The following is an 18,223-nucleotide window of genomic DNA, read 5'->3' as shown; positions in this document are numbered from 1 at the left end:
GAGAGGGGAATTAGGGGTGATTGAGATGAGGGAGAAGTTTGTGTAGAAGAGGAGGTAGAGGATTTGGTAGATGGGGAATGGGGAGTAGTAGGGGTGGGTGAGGGAGTATTGTGGAGTGTAGTGGTGTTGGAGAATGAAGAGGTCAATTTGGAAATAGAGTCAATAAAAAGGAGTTAAATTGTGTAGCCAAGACTAATTCTGGAGCATTTGAGTCTGGGGTGGGAGAATCTGGTTTACTAGGGTGAAGGAGACTAGAGATGCCTTTCCAGAATTTCTGAGGGTTGTGTTTATTATGGTTTTGGAGAGTAGAGAAGTAGTTTTGTCGATCAGAAGTGATGAGTTTTTTTACTTTATTTCGAAGCATTTTATATTCATTGTGGAGCAGTGGTGTCATATTTTTCTGGTAGCGTGCCCAGACTTTATCTCTATGTCTCATGGTAGCAAGAGTATTTTTGGAAAGCCAGGGGCTGATTTTGTTTTTATTCTCTTTGTCCTTAAGGGGGCCTGGGAGTCTAATATTTTTAGGAATGTCGAGTTAAAGTGGGAAACTGCACTGTCCAGTGGTAGTGTTTTTAGACAGTTCCAATTAATTGCTTGTAAGGCGTTCGAGAAGGTTGTTGGGTTGAATTATTTTTGGTCACGAATAGTAATATAGTTATGGGTTCGATGTAAGATAGAGGGAAGTCGGTGGGTAAAGATGGGTATGTGGTCACTAAGGGGATCGGGAAGAGTGCCACTTTTGGAGAAATAGTGGGGAAGGGAAACAAGGATCCAATCCAGGATACTTCCACTGGAGAGATTTTTAGCAGGGCGAGTTATGGAACTGATTAGCTGTGAGAAATTGTAGAGGTTGATGTTAATGGAGTTTGTTGGAGACTGAATGCAGGCCCAGTTAATGTTCACGTCTCCTAGGATTATGGTTTCGTTACTAATGTTACTAGAAAGCCACGAAAGGATGAGCTCAAGTGTGGGAATATTATCCCCTGGGGGGATATAGAGGGAAGCAAGACATATGTGTTGGTGATTATTGATTTGTAGTAGAGTAAGAAGAAGTTCGGCATTGTTAAAGTGTGGTATAGGTTTATTGTAGGGAGTAACTATTAGGGATGATGAGTAGAGGAGAGCTACTCCTCCACCTTTTTTGTGAGGCCTGTCTTTTCTTATGATGGAGTAGTTTGGAGGAATTATTTCAGAGTCCTTTATACGTGGTTTCAACCAGGTTTCAGAAATAGATAGGATGTCAGGTTTATTGTGTATGAGCCAAGCATGAAGGTTTGGGACTTTGTTTACTATGCTTTGGGAGTTTAAAGAAGTAAGTAACAAGGATTTATTTGTGGTGGCTATAGTGGAAGGGCCTGGGTTAGGATGTATATCACCAGATATGAGAGCGATAATTGGATGAAGGAAGAAGTTGTTTAGATGAGAAGACAGTAAGGTTATAAGATCAGGTTTTATTGTAAGTTGGAGAAATTTGTTACTGGTTATGGGAATGGAGATTGTTTGGGAAGTGATAAGTTTGTATCGGAAAAGAAAGAGATTATCTGTGGGGTATAAATAGGGGGAGATAGGAGATAATGAGTGTGGGAGAGGTGAGTTCTGATGATTGGTTACATGGAAGGATTGAGAATGGAAGGAAATAGTGGGCTGGGAGAGATAGTGCAGATAGGATAAGATGAGGAGGAGTAGTAGTAAAAGGGAGATGAAGGATTGTTTAGAGAGCATGTTGTGAAGAGTTACTAGGAGGTGAAAATATAGTAGGGTATATGGTATAAAGGAGATAAATTATGTAAGAGGAACTGGTAGTTACTACTATGTAGTATTAAGACTGTGGAGAGTTGTATTAGATGTGGAGGAGGTGTGGTTTGGGAGTGGAAATGGAATAGAGTTGGTTAGGTAGGATGTTGATGTGGAGTTGGGTGGAGGTCGGTTTTGGTGGGAAAGAAAAGAGGGTGTGTACAAAAAGTGAGATGCTGATTAGAGTAGAATGGTAGTGGGTGTGGTTAGAGGAAGGATAAAGGTAGGTGTGCTGGGGGCGGGTGGGAATTGGGGGCAGGGTAGGGGAGCGGAGTGAGCCCGTAGGGCGAACGGAGCGGGTAGAGCCCAGGAGGGCAGGAGAGGAGCGAGAAACTATCAGTGGAGCAGCGTTTGTAAAGGGTAAGTGGTAGAGGAGTAAGAGGAGAGGGCCTAGATATGGTAGGAAGAGTGGGCTGAAGGTATTAGGGGAAAAGAGAGAGGGACAGAAATGTTGGTGCTATTGGAACAGAAGAAGAGAGCTTGAGTTACAGTTTAAATTAGAGGAGAGGGGAATGCTCTCTAGTGGGAATACTAGGGCTAAGAAGTCTAGGAGGAGAAGGATGTAAGAGTAACTGGGGAGCTGAAGGGGTATGAAGAGCAGGGGGATAGAGTTGAGGGGGTTAGGCTGCTGGCATTTCTGACAGGAAGAATCGTACAACAGTTAGCAGAGAAAAGAGTATGGTAATATATGACTTAGCAGCAGATGCACGTACTTCCTTGGGTTCTTTTGGAGGATTCCTGAATACCCTTTTCCACAGAAGGGAGTTGTTACAGTGGAGAGTAAATAATACTTTAGCAAAAGGGTGTACAGCTTTAGTTGGGTCCGGTTATCCACCCAGGCAAGAACACAGGGGAAGATTCAGGGCAAGAAAGCTGGAGGACAGGGAAAAAAGAATGAGAAAAAAATAAATAAATAGTAGTTCATTAGTAGCTAAATAAAAAGAAAAACTAAACACTTTAACCTATAGTAATGCTTAAAATAGGCAGGTATCACGTTAGTGAGACTAAATAAAAATCAACAATTTTACAGTGTCAGCAATGGATAAAGGCAGAGTACATTTAAACAGTTAAGGCATTCAGATCACGCAGAATAACAAAAACAATTATTGTATAGGCAAATACAATAAAAACAAACAGTACCAAAGACTAATAACACGAAGTCCAACTGGAACTTAGAAAATTAGGCAGGACAGGTCGGAATATCTAAGTACCTCACAGCTGCGTTTCAAAAAGAAGCACGTGGAAGGCGGCGCTTGCTTGTAAAAGCTGTCGCCAATAAATAGAAGATAGCACTTTCTAAAACTAAGTAAAATAAATGCATTTGCTAGATTCAAAAGCATGTAAGAGTTAAACCCCACAGAGTGTATATGATACCATATGTGGTACCTCGTATAGTAGATGGTAACTTTAAGCATTAGCAATGTTAATGGATAGCACTCTCTAAAAGATAATAAGTTGTTGCTGCCAAAATAGGTAATTAAAATTATTCTTTACAGCATATTAATCGCAAGCAATGTACTCCATTAGCAGGAGGTAGAGATGTTAACTAGATGCGATATACTTAAATAAATGATAGCACAGTCTTAAATATACTGCCGCTATCGGAAGCAGCAGGTAACTGTTACTCCTCGCACCTTCATAAAGTACATGAGCGAAATGCTCCTATACAGTAGACAGTAAAAGCAGCGTGTCCATATGCCACAAATAGCTAGAACATCAGCTGTTACACAGTAGAATAAAACCAAGTTAATTAATGATAGCGTTTGCCTGAGAAGGCTGTCGCTAATAGCTAGAACATCAGCTGTTACACAGTAGAATAAAACCAAGGTAATTAATGATAGCGTTTGCCTGAGAAGGCTGTCGCTAACAGGATAAACCCTTAAATAGCTAAACCTCACAGCCTTCGTAGTTAAATAAGCAATGCACTATTCTATGGTGGCTTACCACGGTAGATATGCGAGAGGCTAGCGTTTCAATGTGCAGCAAACATTATTACAACAGCGACAACATAACAAAAAGAGCTAACCTCTGATATACAGAGGAGAGATTACAATATATGCAGTAGCTCAGTATTAACTGATAATTAAGTAGCAAGCGTTTACAATATATGCAGTAGCTCAGTAATAACAACCTTTACTTACTGAGAACACTCTCGCAGCCAAGGATGCACAGCAGCCAGGAACGGGCAAGTTTAAAGATGGCGCCCACGGGTTGGGAGGGACTTTATCTATTCCTGGAGGATGTATGGGACAAGGGGGAGGAGCAGGAGTAAAAGCTGGGAGGAACAGAGAGGAAGACTGTATGTATGCGATGTGGGGGGGGGTGCGAAATGTAGGTGGTTTCAACTGGATGAAACAGACCAGGGAGTGAGGAGAGATCAATGGAAAGAGGCTAGGAGCAATAAAACAGGGAGAGAGAGAGAGCAGGAGACAAATTAAATGGGGGGTAGAGAGAGAGAGAGAGTAGTAAAACAGGGAGAGAAAGAGCAGGAGAAAGAATAGATGGAAGGTAGAGAGAGAGAAGGAGGGAGGGAGAGAGAAGAGAGCGGTACACAAAGGGAACCAAATAATGTAGATGTAATGGCAAGGCCACAGATAGTCTAGGTGGGTGTATGTAATGGATAAGAGGGAGAGAGAATGGGGCAAAGAAAATAGAGTACGGAGTAATAACAGTGTAGCAGAGCCCAGGAGGGCAGGAGAGGAGCGAGAAACTATCAGTGGAGCAGCGTTTGTAAAGGGTAAGTGGTAGAGGAGTAAGAGGAGAGGGCCTAGATATGGTAGGAAGAGTGGGCTGAAGGTATTAGGGGAAAAGAGAGAGGGACAGAAATGTTGGTGCTATTGGAACAGAAGAAGAGAGCTTGAGTTACAGTTTAAATTAGAGGAGAGGGGAATGCTCTCTAGTGGGAATACTAGGGCTAAGAAGTCTAGGAGGAGAAGGATGTAAGAGTAACTGGGGAGCTGAAGGGGTATGAAGAGCAGGGGGATAGAGTTGAGGGGGTTAGGCTGCTGGCATTTCTGACAGGAAGAATCGTACAACAGTTAGCAGAGAAAAGAGTATGGTAATATATGACTTAGCAGCAGATGCACGTACTTCCTTGGGTTCTTTTGGAGGATTCCTGAATACCCTTTTCCACAGAAGGGAGTTGTTACAGTGGAGAGTAAATAATACTTTAGCAAAGGGTGTACAGCTTTAGTTGGGTCCGGTTATCCACCCAGGCAAGAACACAGGGGAAGATTCAGGGCAAGAAAGCTGGAGGACAGGGAAAAAGAATGAGAAAAAAATAAATAAATAGTAGTTCATTAGTAGCTAAATAAAAAGAAAAACTAAACACTTTAACCTATAGTAATGCTTAAAATAGGCAGGTATCACGTTAGTGAGACTAAATAAAAATCAACAATTTTACAGTGTCAGCAATGGATAAAGGCAGAGTACATTTAAACAGTTAAGGCATTCAGATCACGCAGAATAACAAAAACAATTATTGTATAGGCAAATACAATAAAAACAAACAGTACCAAAGACCAATAACACGAAGTCCAACTGGAACTTAGAAAATTAGGCAGGACAGGTCGGAATATCTAAGTACCTCACAGCTGCGTTTCAAAAAGAAGCACGTGGAAGGCGGCGCTTGCTTGTAAAAGCTGTCGCCAATAAATAGAAGATAGCACTTTCTAAAACTAAGTAAAATAAATGCATTTGCTAGATTCAAAAGCATGTAAGAGTTAAACCCCACAGAGTGTATATGATACCATATGTGGTACCTCGTATATAGTAGATGGTAACTTTAAGCATTAGCAATGTTAATGGATAGCACTCTCTAAAAAGATAATAAGTTGTTGCTGCCAAAATAGGTAATTAAAATTATTCTTTACAGCATATTAATCGCTTAAGCAATGTACTCCATTGGCAGGAGGTAGAGATGTTAACTAGATGCGATATACTTAAATAAATGATAGCGCAGTCTTAAACATACTGCCGCTATCGGAAGCTGCAGGTAACTGTTACTCCTCGCACCTTCATAAAGTACATGAGCGAAATGCTCCTATACAGTAGACAGTAAAAGCAGCGTGTCCATATGCCACAAATAGCTAGAACATCAGCTGTTACACAGTAGAATAAAACCAAGTTAATTAATGATAGCGTTTGCCTGAGAAGGCTGTCGCTAATAGCTAGAACATCAGCTGTTACACAGTAGAATAAAACCAAGGTAATTAATGATAGCGTTTGCCTGAGAAGGCTGTCGCTAACAGGATAAACCCTTAAATAGCTAAACCTCACAGCCTTCGTAGTTAAATAAGCAATGCACTATTCTATGGTGGCTTACCACGGTAGATATGCGAGAGGCTAGCGTTTCAATGTGCAGCAAACATTATTACAACAGCGACAACATAACAAAAAGAGCTAACCTCTGATATACAGAGGAGAGATTACAATATATGCAGTAGCTCAGTATTAACTGATAATTAAGTAGCAAGCGTTTACAATATATGCAGTAGCTCAGTAATAACAACCTTTACTTACTGAGAACACTCTCGCAGCCAAGGATGCACAGCAGCCAGGAACGGGCAAGTTTAAAGATGGCGCCCACGGGTTGGGAGGGACTTTATCTATTCCTGGAGGATGTATGGGACAAGGGGGAGGAGCAGGAGTAAAAAGCTGGGAGGAACAGAGAGGAAGACTGTATGTATGCGATGTGGGGGGGGGTGCGAAATGTAGGTGGTTTCAACTGGATGAAACAGACCAGGGAGTGAGGAGAGATCAATGGAAAGAGGCTAGGAGCAATAAAACAGGGAGAGAGAGAGCAGGAGACAAATTAAATGGGGGGTAGAGAGAGAGAGAGAGTAGTAAAACAGGGAGAGAAAGAGCAGGAGAAAGAATAGATGGAAGCTAGAGAGAGAGAAGGAGGGAGGGAGAGAGAAGAGAGCGGTACACAAAGGGAACCAAATAATGTAGATGTAATGGCAAGGCCACAGATAGTCTAGGTGGGTGTATGTAATGGATAAGAGGGAGAGAGAAGGGGGCAAAGAAAATAGAGTACGGAGTAATAACAGTGTAGCAGAGCCCAGGAGGGCAGGAGAGGAGCGAGAAACTATCAGTGGAGCAGCGTTTGTAAAGGGTAAGTGGTAGAGGAGTAAGAGGAGAGGGCCTAGATATGGTAGGAAGAGTGGGCTGAAGGTATTAGGGGAAAAGAGAGAGGGACAGAAATGTTGGTGCTATTGGAACAGAAGAAGAGAGCTTGAGTTACATTTTAAATTAGAGGAGAGGGGAATGCTCTCTAGTGGGAATACTAGGGCTAAGCAGTCTAGGAGGAGAAGGATGTAAGAGTAACTGGGGAGCTGAAGGGGTATGAAGAGCAGGGGGATAGAGTTGAGGGGGTTAGGCTGCTGGCATTTCTGACAGGAAGAATCATACAACAGTTAGCAGAGAAAAGAGTATGGTAATATATGACTTAGCAGCAGATGCATGTACTTCCTTGGGTTCTTTTGGAGGATTCCTGAATACCCTTTTCCATAGAAGGGAGTTGTTACAGTGGAGAGTAAATAATACTTTAGCAAAAGGGTGTACAGCTTTAGTTGGGTCCGGTTATCCACCCAGGCAAGAACACAGGGGAAGATTCAGGGCAAGAAAGCTGGAGGACAGGGAAAAAAGAATGAGAAAAAAATAAATAAATAGTAGTTCATTAGTAGCTAAATAAAAAGAAAAACTAAACACTTTAACCTATAGTAATGCTTAAAATAGGCAGGTATCACGTTAGTGAGACTAAATAAAAATCAACAATTTTACAGTGTCAGCAATGGATAAAGGCAGAGTACATTTAAACAGTTAAGGCATTCAGATCACGCAGAATAACAAAAACAATTATTGTATAGACAAATACAATAAAAACAAACAGTACCAAAGACTAATAACACGAAGTCCAACTGGAACTTAGAAAATTAGGCAGGACAGGTCGGAATATCTAAGTACCTCACAGCTGCGTTTCAAAAAGAAGCACGTGGAAGGCGGCGCTTGCTTGTAAAAGCTGTCGCCAATAAATAGAAGATAGCACTTTCTAAAACTAAGTAAAATAAATGCATTTGCTAGATTCAAAAGCATGTAAGAGTTAAACCCCACAGAGTGTATATGATACCATATGTGGTACCTCGTATATAGTAGATGGTAACTTTAAGCATTAGCAATGTTAATGGATAGCACTCTCTAAAAAGATAATAAGTTGTTGCTGCCAAAATAGGTAATTAAAATTATTCTTTACAGCATATTAATTGCTTAAGCAATGTACTCCATTGGCAGGAGGTAGAGATGTTAACTAGATGCGATATACTTAAATAAATGATAGCGCAGTCTTAAACATACTGCCGCTATCGGAAGCAGCAGGTAACTGTTACTCCTCGCACCTTCATAAAGTACATGAGCGAAATGCTCCTATACAGTAGACAGTAAAAGCAGCGTGTCCATATGCCACAAATAGCTAGAACATCAGCTGTTACACAGTAGAATAAAACCAAGTTAATTAATGATAGCGTTTGCCTGAGAAGGCTGTCGCTAATAGCTAGAACATCAGCTGTTACACAGTAGAATAAAACCAAGGTAATTAATGATAGCATTTGCCTGAGAAGGCTGTCGCTAACAGGATAAACCCTTAAATAGCTAAACCTCACAGCCTTCGTAGTTAAATAAGCAATGCACTATTCTATGGTGGCTTACCACGGTAGATATGCGAGAGGCTAGCGTTTCAATGTGCAGCAAACATTATTACAACAGCGACAACATAACAAAAAGAGCTAACCTCTGATATACAGAGGAGAGATTACAATATATGCAGTAGCTCAGTATTAACTGATAATTAAGTAGCAAGCGTTTACAATATATGCAGTAGCTCAGTAATAACAACCTTTACTTACTGAGAACACTCTCGCAGCCAAGGATGCACAGCAGCCAGGAACGGGCAAGTTTAAAGATGGCGCCCACGGGTTGGGAGGGACTTTATCTATTCCTGGAGGATGTATGGGACAAGGGGGAGGAGCAGGAGTAAAAAGCTGGGAGGAACAGAGAGGAAGACTGTATGTATGCGATGTGGGGGGGGTGCGAAATGTAGGTGGTTTCAACTGGATGAAACAGACCAGGGAGTGAGGAGAGATCAATGGAAAGAGGCTAGGAGCAATAAAACATGGAGAGAGAGGGCAGGAGACAGATTAAATGGGGGGTAGAGAGAGAGAGAGAGTAGTAAAACAGGGAGAGAAAGAGCAGGAGAAAGAATAGATGGAAGGTAGAGAGAGAGAAGGAGGGAGGGAGAGAGAAGAGAGCGGTACACAAAGGGAACCAAATAATGTAGATGTAATGGCAAGGCCACAGATAGTCTAGGTGGGTGTATGTAATGGATAAGAGGGAGAGAGAAGGGGGCAAAGAAAATAGAGCACGGAGTAATAACAGTGTAGCAGAGCCCAGGAGGGCAGGAGAGGAGCGAGAAACTATCAGTGGAGCAGCGTTTGTAAAGGGTAAGTGCTAGAGGAGTAAGAGGAGAGGGCCTAGATATGGTAGGAAGAGTGGGCTGAAGGTATTAGGGGAAAAGAGAGAGGGACAGAAATGTTGGTGCTATTGGAACAGAAGAAGAGAGCTTGAGTTACAGTTTAAATTAGAGGAGAGGGGAATGCTCTCTAGTGGGAATACTAGGGCTAAGAAGTCTAGGAGGAGAAGGATGTAAGAGTAACTGGGGAGCTGAAGGGGTATGAAGAGCAGGGGGATAGAGTTGAGGGGGTTAGGCTGCTGGCATTTCTGACAGGAAGAATCGTACAACAGTTAGCAGAGAAAAGAGTATGGTAATATATGACTTAGCAGGAGATGCACGTACTTCCTTGGGTTCTTTTGGAGGATTCCTGAATACCCTTTTCCACAGAAGGGAGTTGTTACAGTGGAGAGTAAATAATACTTTAGCAAAAGGGTGTACAGCTTTAGTTGGGTCCGGTTATCCACCCAGGCAAGAACACAGGGGAAGATTCAGGGCAAGAAAGTTCCTTGGGTTCTTTTGGAGGATTCCTGAATACCCTTTTCCACAGAAGGGAGTTGTTACAGTGGAGAGTAAATAATACTTTAGCAAAAGGGTGTACAGCTTTAGTTGGGTCCGGTTATCCACCCAGGCAAGAACACAGGGGAAGATTCAGGGCAAGAAAGTGAGAACACTCTCGCAGCCAAGGATGCACAGCAGCCAGGAACGGGCATGTCCTCCAAGCAAAATACCACTGAATCTCATCAACCAATCACACCCTATTTAAATTAGCACTCATATATCCTATGGTTTATGTACAACTATTCAAAACAACAATCATTAACTCACACATTGTGTATCAAACATAAACCAAGCAAGAATGCCTCTACCTGTGCCATTGCAGCTCCATAACAATAAAACTTGGCAGTAGCATCCACTCACACCCTTGCTCAGCTCAGAATATTCAAGCACCAGACGGCTTATCCTCATCAGCTTCTTTATCCATTGTCCACCTCATCCATAGTCTTATCCTGGCTTTCATCTATTCTATACTAAGTTATGAAGTTTTTACAATAAAATCTCTCTAGTGCACTCATCTTAGTTACCACTGAAACTTGGCAATGCCAGGAAAGAAAAATGAAAAATTGCCCTCCCAGGCTAGAACATAATAGTTAGACAATGGCAATAAAAAACTGACAATGTTGCTATTTCCTAGAAAAACACAAAAGATATGTCCTTGTCTTCATACTCAGCCAACTTTTTCTAACTCAGAAATCCAGAAATCCTACTAACAATGACAAAACTCTTGCCAGTATAGCATACATATGTGTGTGTGTGTGTGTGTGTGTGTGTGTGTAATATATATATATATATATATATATATATATATATATATATATATATATATATATATATCTATATATATATCGATCCAGGACTTTTGATCAAAAGTCCGAATCCATAATTACTGAACATACTTTACCGAAAGCGCTTTCACCAAAAAAGCACTTACGGTAAAGTATGTGTAAAAAAAAAAATGAAACCTACTTTTATGTAGGGGGGCAAGCCCCCTGCACCCCCACACCCCCTACTTTAATATTCTCACTCTGAGGTTTCACTACAGTGGGGGAAAAGAGAATTTTCCTTTATCCGCACCGTAGTATGACCGGCACAACGAGCATACTTATCTGAAAGTGCTGCTTTGGTGAACAGAACTATCGGTTAAGTATGCTCGGTGATTTCTGCTTCAGTTGAAAGTGCATTCGGGGATTTGTACGGATCCCATATATATATATATATATATATATATATATATATATATATATATATGGATTCCATACACTACATCGGAGGTTCACTACTTCAAAATAGTGTATGGAATGCACACTGCAGCGAAAGTGCACTTAATCGAAAGTGAACTTATGCGAAGTTCAGTACAACGAACGGGCGTTGTACTGAACTTCCATGCAGTACTCACAGACCTTAGGGTTAGGGCACGCGTCATGGTAAGGGGATAGCCCATAGGGCTATCCCTTTACCATGATCCGTGCCCTAAGGTCCATGATGACTGCAGCGCAGTGAAGGACATAGCAATGTCCTCCACTAGGGTGTGATAGTCACGAACCTTATGGTTAGGGCATGGGTTAGGGTAAGGGGATAGCTTTACTAACTATCCCCTTACCCTAACCCATGCCCTAACCCTAAGGTCCGTGAGTATTGCACCATAGTGGAGGACATAGCTTGTTTTTTGATGTCCTCCACTGTGTTGCGGTACTTACGGTGAAGTGCACTTTCGTGGAAGTTCACTTTCATTAAAGTGAATTTTCGCGTAAGTGAGACTTCCTATTACAAGTTCGAAGTTGTGAACTTTCATTCTTGTAATAGGAATTAATATATATATATATATATTTATATATATATATATATATATATATATATATATATATATATATATATATATAAAAATCTCCAGATATGTTGACTGTGCACGTATAATGTGAAACGCATGCACGGAAAGTTCAAATTCCACAACAAAACAACAAAGTAAATCCAGCACATCACCACAACACCATCAACCGCAAATAAACTTCATAGGCATCAGGAGGAGCAAAATGTCTTTAATAGCTTGTAGACAGTAAAAACACAAACTCCAAACCGGTTTCATCTCTTAGGTGTCATCAGTGGATTGTACCTAGTGCCTCATCATGAAAACATTAAATATGTTCCCCTTAAAGAGACATTTTCCATTATTCTGTGCAAGCACCATTAATGTATATAAAAATGCAGAAAAATGCAGAAAAATACAAAAATCCTATCGTTAATGCAATTCTTATCTAATTTAATCTAAAGTAATGTAGCAAAAATACCTAACAAAAAAAAAAAAAATATATATATATATATATATATATATATATATATATATATATAATATATATATATATATATATATATATATATATATATATATATATATATATATATATTAGTCTTATAAGATTCATAGCTTATTCACCCAAAAACCAATAACTAACTTTTTAGTGAAACTCATTTAGACCAGGTTTATACAAGGCCCCCAAATTCAAAATCCACATTCTCTCTTTTGTGTCCAATAATAAATGTTTTTCGGCCTCCCTCTTAGTCATACTATGTATTGTATCAATCCCTATAAATATAAATTGTGCCGTGACATGATCAATTTTATGTTTATATAGGGCACTTCGTACCCGCTGGCATTTAATGTCACTTATATGTAATGCCACTCTACTTTTAAAGGATCTTGATGTTTATTTATGGTTGATGGTGTTGTGGTGCTGTGCTGGAGTTACTTTGTTGTTTTGTTGCAGAATTTGAACTTTCCGTGCACGCGTTTCATGTTATAAATGCACAGGCAACGTATTTTGAGATTGTATACTGTAGAGTGCCTGGTGCTGTTATTCGTGGTGCCTACAAGAGTCACTATTTTCCTTATTAGAGTGGATTTACAGTGATTTTGTTCGTACTATGGCAGAAGGGGGAGATTAACGTAAATATATTGATACGTTGAGTTTGGATCAAGAAAATAATACATGGTTTGATGGCAGACAGTGGAATGCTGTTAATGTGAGTAATACAGAAGTTAATACCCTGTCGCAGATGCAACATGATTTTAAAGAATTGTCTTTTGGTACCAAAAAATATCGCTCTACTATATGGCATATTAAACTGTTAAAGGCTTATTTGGGTGCTGGTATAGTGCCAAGAGGTCTGCATGTTTATGTGGAACCAGGCATAGGGAAAGAAAACGAAAGTTTCATAGCAAAATGGTGCACAATACAAACTACAGTTTCAATGCTTTTCACTGAATTGTTAATTTTATTTTATGAAGAGAACCTAACAGACGTCAAACAGCAAGTGGATGACTCTTTAGAGTCGGTACAAAAATACAATGAAATGGAAGAATTTAAGAGTTTGTTTAACAAATATATGGAAGATATGAATGTTTTTGAAAATGATGTAAAAGCTAAGAAACTTAAAAAGTTTAATAGAGATATGGGTGATACTAAAAGTGATAAAACCTACACCTGGAAACAATATAAAAGAGCGGTGAGATTTATTGATACTAACAAACCTAAACAAATTAAACATATGAGAAACAAGTTGATTTTAAAAAACACTCACAATATGGACAATATTGAATCCAGTACATCAGAGATGTCCTTAAATGCCCTAAGCACTGACACTGATTTGGAAGTAGGTGAATTGGCTGATGTACAATCACCTATACACAGAAAGGCTAGATTTAGGGGGGCCCTTTAGTAAGGGTGGAAAGAAACATAGAAAGAAAGAATCTGAGAGAGATGGAAGAAAGATTTGCGAGATTGGTGAAGGAGAAATAAATGATGAAGGACATAGTAAATCTTACTGAATACCAGCTAAATGATGACGAAAAAGCTGCGTTAAATAAAGGATTTAACTATGTACCTTCTTTTTTTCTGTCTCAGCATAATATGTGCATGGATGTTAAAAGATTTTGTAGGAACCTGAATTTGAAGTATTGTTTTCATGCTAAGAGTGATTTCTCTAACTTCTGAATTTAGATTTAAAAAAGATACTTTTGTACCCCCTTATCACCCAAGGATGAGGATGTTTGAGGAAAGTGCACTACGTGAACTACATAAAAAATCAGAGTAACATTTTTAGACACCACTATTGCAATTTAACAGTTAAAGAAAGGGCTGCTTTAAAAGGCTTAATGGAAAATAAAGATTTAGTTATACTTAAGGCCGATAAGGGTGGTGCATTGGTAGTGTGGGACATTAATGGTTATACTAATGAGGTTAAAAAACAATTGGGAGATAGCAGATTTTATCAAAAACTGCTTTTAGATCCCCCTGTTGACCTTAAATATAATATTGATAAGACCCTAAAAGATTATAAATTTAAGGGCTTTATTAATGATACTTTATTAAAGGAATTAATGATTGATAACTCGAAATCCCAATTATTTTACATCCTACCAAAAATACACAAAAATGTTTTCCCTTCCCGAGGTAGGCCTATAGTGTCAGGGATTGAGTCCCTAATTGAGCCTATTTCAGCATAGGTTCATAGGTTCATAGGTTCATAGGTTTATACTAGGCTATCTGCCCTAAGGCATTTATAAGCCTAGCCCAAATTTTTGTGGCTTACGCCACCCCTTATATGAAAAAATACTGTGCCCATTAGTTTGTTGTGCCTCTGTCCAGCAGTGACACAGAGATGATTCCCGGGGTAAACCTACGATCTCCCATCCACAGGTCTAGATTTCTCTTGAACAGAGTCAGCGAGGTGCTCTGCCTCACATGGACCGGGATTTTATTCCACAGCATAGGAGTCTCAGAGTGATAAATCTATCCCCCCAGCACATCCTATTTATATTCGTGCTAAGGTTTAAGTCGCTTGCTCTAGTGGTTTTGGTGGATTTGGATTTTTTGAGGTGGAGCATGTCCATTAATTCCGGGTTGGACATGGCCTTGTATGTCAGGCACATGTCACCTCTGAGCAGACGGTATGCGACTGAATAGAGCTGGAGTTTCTTCAATCTGGCAGCATATGACAGATTTTGGAGTCCCTTTATCCTTTTGGTGAGGAACTTTTGGGGTCTCTCCAATTGCTGCAGATGTCGGGTGAGATACATCCCGAATGGGGCATTGTACTCGATCATTGGTCTGATAAGTGAAGAGTACAGGGAACAATGACCTCACTAGATCTGGATGTGAATCCCTTCATGATCAGGTGGGCAATGTAGTAGGTCTTTCTAACCACTTTAGCAACGTGAGTGTCAAAAGAAAGGCCACTGTCAACCTGGGTCCCCAGGTCCCTGATAACCTCTTCTGTGCTTAGTGGATTTCCACCTATATGGTAGCTTGGGGTTACCTTGTTTTTCCCGAAGGGTATGACTATACATTTTTGGCATTTAACTTCAGGCCATGGCTCTGGCACCAGCTATCTGTTTCCGTGAGTCCCTTCTGAAGGATATCCGTGTCCGATGCACTTTCCACTATGGCCCAGTTTGCAGTCGCCTGCAAACTTTGTCAGCCAAAGTCCTCCCATGTTGGCCTGTACTTCTGAGAAGTAGATGCCAAACAATAGGGGCCAAGGACCGAGCCCTGTGGGACACCACTTGTGACCGGCTTGGAGTCTGACATAGCGCCAGCAACTCTAACCCTGTGGGTTCTGTCCTTAAGCCAGTTTGCAACCCATCTTGTGACATATGGGTTTACATTTAAGCTGGTAAGTTTTTCTACAATACCCGAGTGGGGTATTGTGTCGAAGCCTTTGCAAGGTCAAGGTAGGCTGTATGGACTGCCTTTCCTCATCAATGGCCTTGGTGACTGTTTCAAGAAGTCGACCAAGTTCAAAAGGCATGATCTTCCCTTGACAAAGCCAAACTGGGTCGGGTCCAATGTCTGCAAGTCCCCTATATCTTTGTTTATGAGCTCCATTATGATCCTCTCCATAGCTTTGCAGACTAGACTTGTTAAGCTTATGGGGCGGTAATTACCAGGGTCTGTAGAGGCGCCGCCTTTGTGGAGTGGGACCACAGTTGCCGTACGCCACTCCTTGGGCACGTATCCTGTGGTAAGGCTGAGATTAAACAGCTGCCTTATGTGCAGGTTTAATTCCTCATTTAGCTCGTGTAGCACACAGCCGGGGACACCATCCGGTCCCATTGATGCTGTGTTTTAGCTTTAGAGAGAGCAGCTTTCACCTGCGCATTTGAGATGTCCGGGAGGCTACACTCGGCTGGGATAGTTATCTCTCCTTTAGGGGAGAGGGGTGAAGTTTGCAGTGAAACTGTCTGCCAGTATGTTGGCAATGTCTGTGGGTTCAGTGATTTTTGTATCATTTTGGACTAATTCTGAGCATATCTGGGAGTTTCCACCCAGGTTCCTAACATAGCTGAAAAAGGCCTTATGATTGTCCTTTGAATCCATGGCAATTTTCTCTCAAAATTGGCCTTAGTTGATTTTATGAGTGCTCGTATTTTTTACTAATAATGATCAGGGTGACTTCCCTTTTATGGATTTTGTTCTATCATGTAATAGCTTTCTCCTCTTATTGTAAAGTTTGTTAATGGCTGGGGTCCACCAGACTGGACGTTTGCCCTTTGTGGAAAGAGTCTTGGTTTTATTTGGGATTGCCTGATCCATGCAGTCCTGGAGGTGTTCATAGAAGGCATTTGTAAGGGCTTCCAGCTTGGGTTGTGGTTTCCAATGCCTCAGGGGCCTTGAAGGATACCATACCAGTCTTGAGGAGTGCGAAGTTTGCTTTCGAGAAGTTCTTCACTATGGTCTTTTTGTTTGGGGTGGGGCGGGATGTGGATTTCCAGTGAGATTAGTTTATGATCAGATCTCACCAATGAGGGATATACTTCGGTGTGGAGCATTTTGTCCCCATGTTTGTGACAATGAGATCTAGTATATTTTCTCCTCTCATGGGAACAGTGACTAGCTGTTCCATGGCATTTGAATTTATGAACTCCAGGAACCGTTGGGCTAGAAAGTTAGGGCTTGAGTAATGTTCCCAGTCTATATTCGGGTAGTTGAAGTCACCCAATATGATGGTGTTTGGAGATACATTTATACCCTCTAGTGTCTTCAGGAAGGCTGTGTGGGGTTCCTGAGTTTGAGAGGGTGGCCTGTAGCATGCTACAATTTGTAGAGCAGTTTTGCCTATGGTTAGTTGAACCTGGATGGTTTCCGAAGCTTTGTGCGTTGCCACCAACCTGGAGGTGTGGGTATCCTTTATGAATATGGATACACCCCCTCCTTTTGTGGTGTGGTCCGGGTTTTGGGGCCGGAACGCATGATATGAGGTAAAACCTAATAGTGCTGGGGTGCTCTCAGGAGCCTTGAACCAGGTTTCAGTTACAGCACAGACATCGATGTTCTCCATATTGAGAAGGGCCTCGAGTGTGTGCATTTTGAGATTTAGACTTCTGGCATTGAGCAGCATTACCCTCAGTTTCTTCCCATTTTTGTTTTCTAGGGTGGTAGGTTTAGAATTTGAGCCTTGCCTAAAAAGGCACTATGGGGGTGGCAAGAGCCTTAGCCAATATCCTGAATCCCAGGGGTGACAGGTGCAAGCCGTCCCTTGCGAAGCAGCGTGGGTTGTCAAGCATGTCATCCCAGGCAGACAGACACTGGATCCCCTTTGAATGACACCAGACATTAAGCCAATTGTTAAAGCTGATCATCTTGTCTCTATATTGTGGCATCATTCTTGGTGAAGGAAGGATACTGCTCAGGGTTAGGGTCATACCTGCCTGGGCTACATAATCAGAGAGCTCCTCTATGTCTCTTTTCATGTAGTCCAGGGAGGTACGTCTCAGGTCGTTCACACCAGCATGGACAATGACTGTGTCATATTTGTACTTGCCGTGGAGTGACCCGAGTGCTTGTGTTATGTGGCGGATTCTAGCGCCCGATAGGCAGCTTACTGTGACCCTCTCCTTGTTCAGCCTGGTGAGTGGGACGTCAGTGTGTCTGACTATGGAGTCACCTATGACAAGTATGTTTGGTGTTGTATTTGGCCTTAAGGGCTGTGACTGCTTTGCACACTGCTTTTGTGGTTTATGTGTTGCTTGTGGGGTGTCTTGAGGTAGCAGTTGTTTGGGTGTCTGCTTTGGAGGCCTCTGCTGTTTAGGTAAATTTTACTCAGAGCCTCGAGTATGTCTTTGTGTGTTTATGTGTTTGATTCAGTGGAGTGGTAGCATTATGTGAGGCTGGTTTTGTGGTGTGTGTAGTTGCCTTCTCCTCCTGTCTGGTCTTGCCAGTCCTGAGTTGAGAGAGCTCAGCCTCCAGTTTGGCTAAATAGCTGCATCTCTGCGTATTTGTGTTATGTGGGAGGAGGAGAGGGTTGTCTGTGTACATGAGGCAGTTATAACATTGCCTCAAGATTCCCAGATTCACCAGCTGGACCGGA

At 41.3% G+C, this 18,223-nt stretch overlaps 1 protein-coding gene and 1 long non-coding RNA gene across 2 annotated transcripts in view; one reads left to right on the top strand and one right to left on the bottom strand.

The window, feature by feature from the left end:
- The window catches only part of SHISA7 (shisa family member 7), a 1,851,055-nt gene that overhangs the window by 1,018,266 nt on the left and 814,566 nt on the right, over positions 1-18,223 (top strand). The gene's annotated exons all lie outside the window — the stretch shown is intronic.
- On the bottom strand, positions 2,451-9,957 carry LOC122809775. Its single transcript, XR_006365946.1, has 4 exons — positions 9,644-9,957; positions 7,264-7,423; positions 4,885-5,043; positions 2,451-2,667 (listed from the first exon to the last, which is right to left on the bottom strand). It is a non-coding gene; the product is annotated as an uncharacterized LOC122809775 (long non-coding RNA).

The sequence above is a fragment of the Protopterus annectens genome, chromosome 1.part1 (assembly GCF_019279795.1).
Source record: "Protopterus annectens isolate FY-2018-M chromosome 1.part1, PAN1.0, whole genome shotgun sequence".
NCBI lineage: Eukaryota > Metazoa > Chordata > Ceratodontiformes > Protopteridae > Protopterus > Protopterus annectens.
This window is presented reverse-complemented; position numbering and strand designations above follow the sequence as displayed.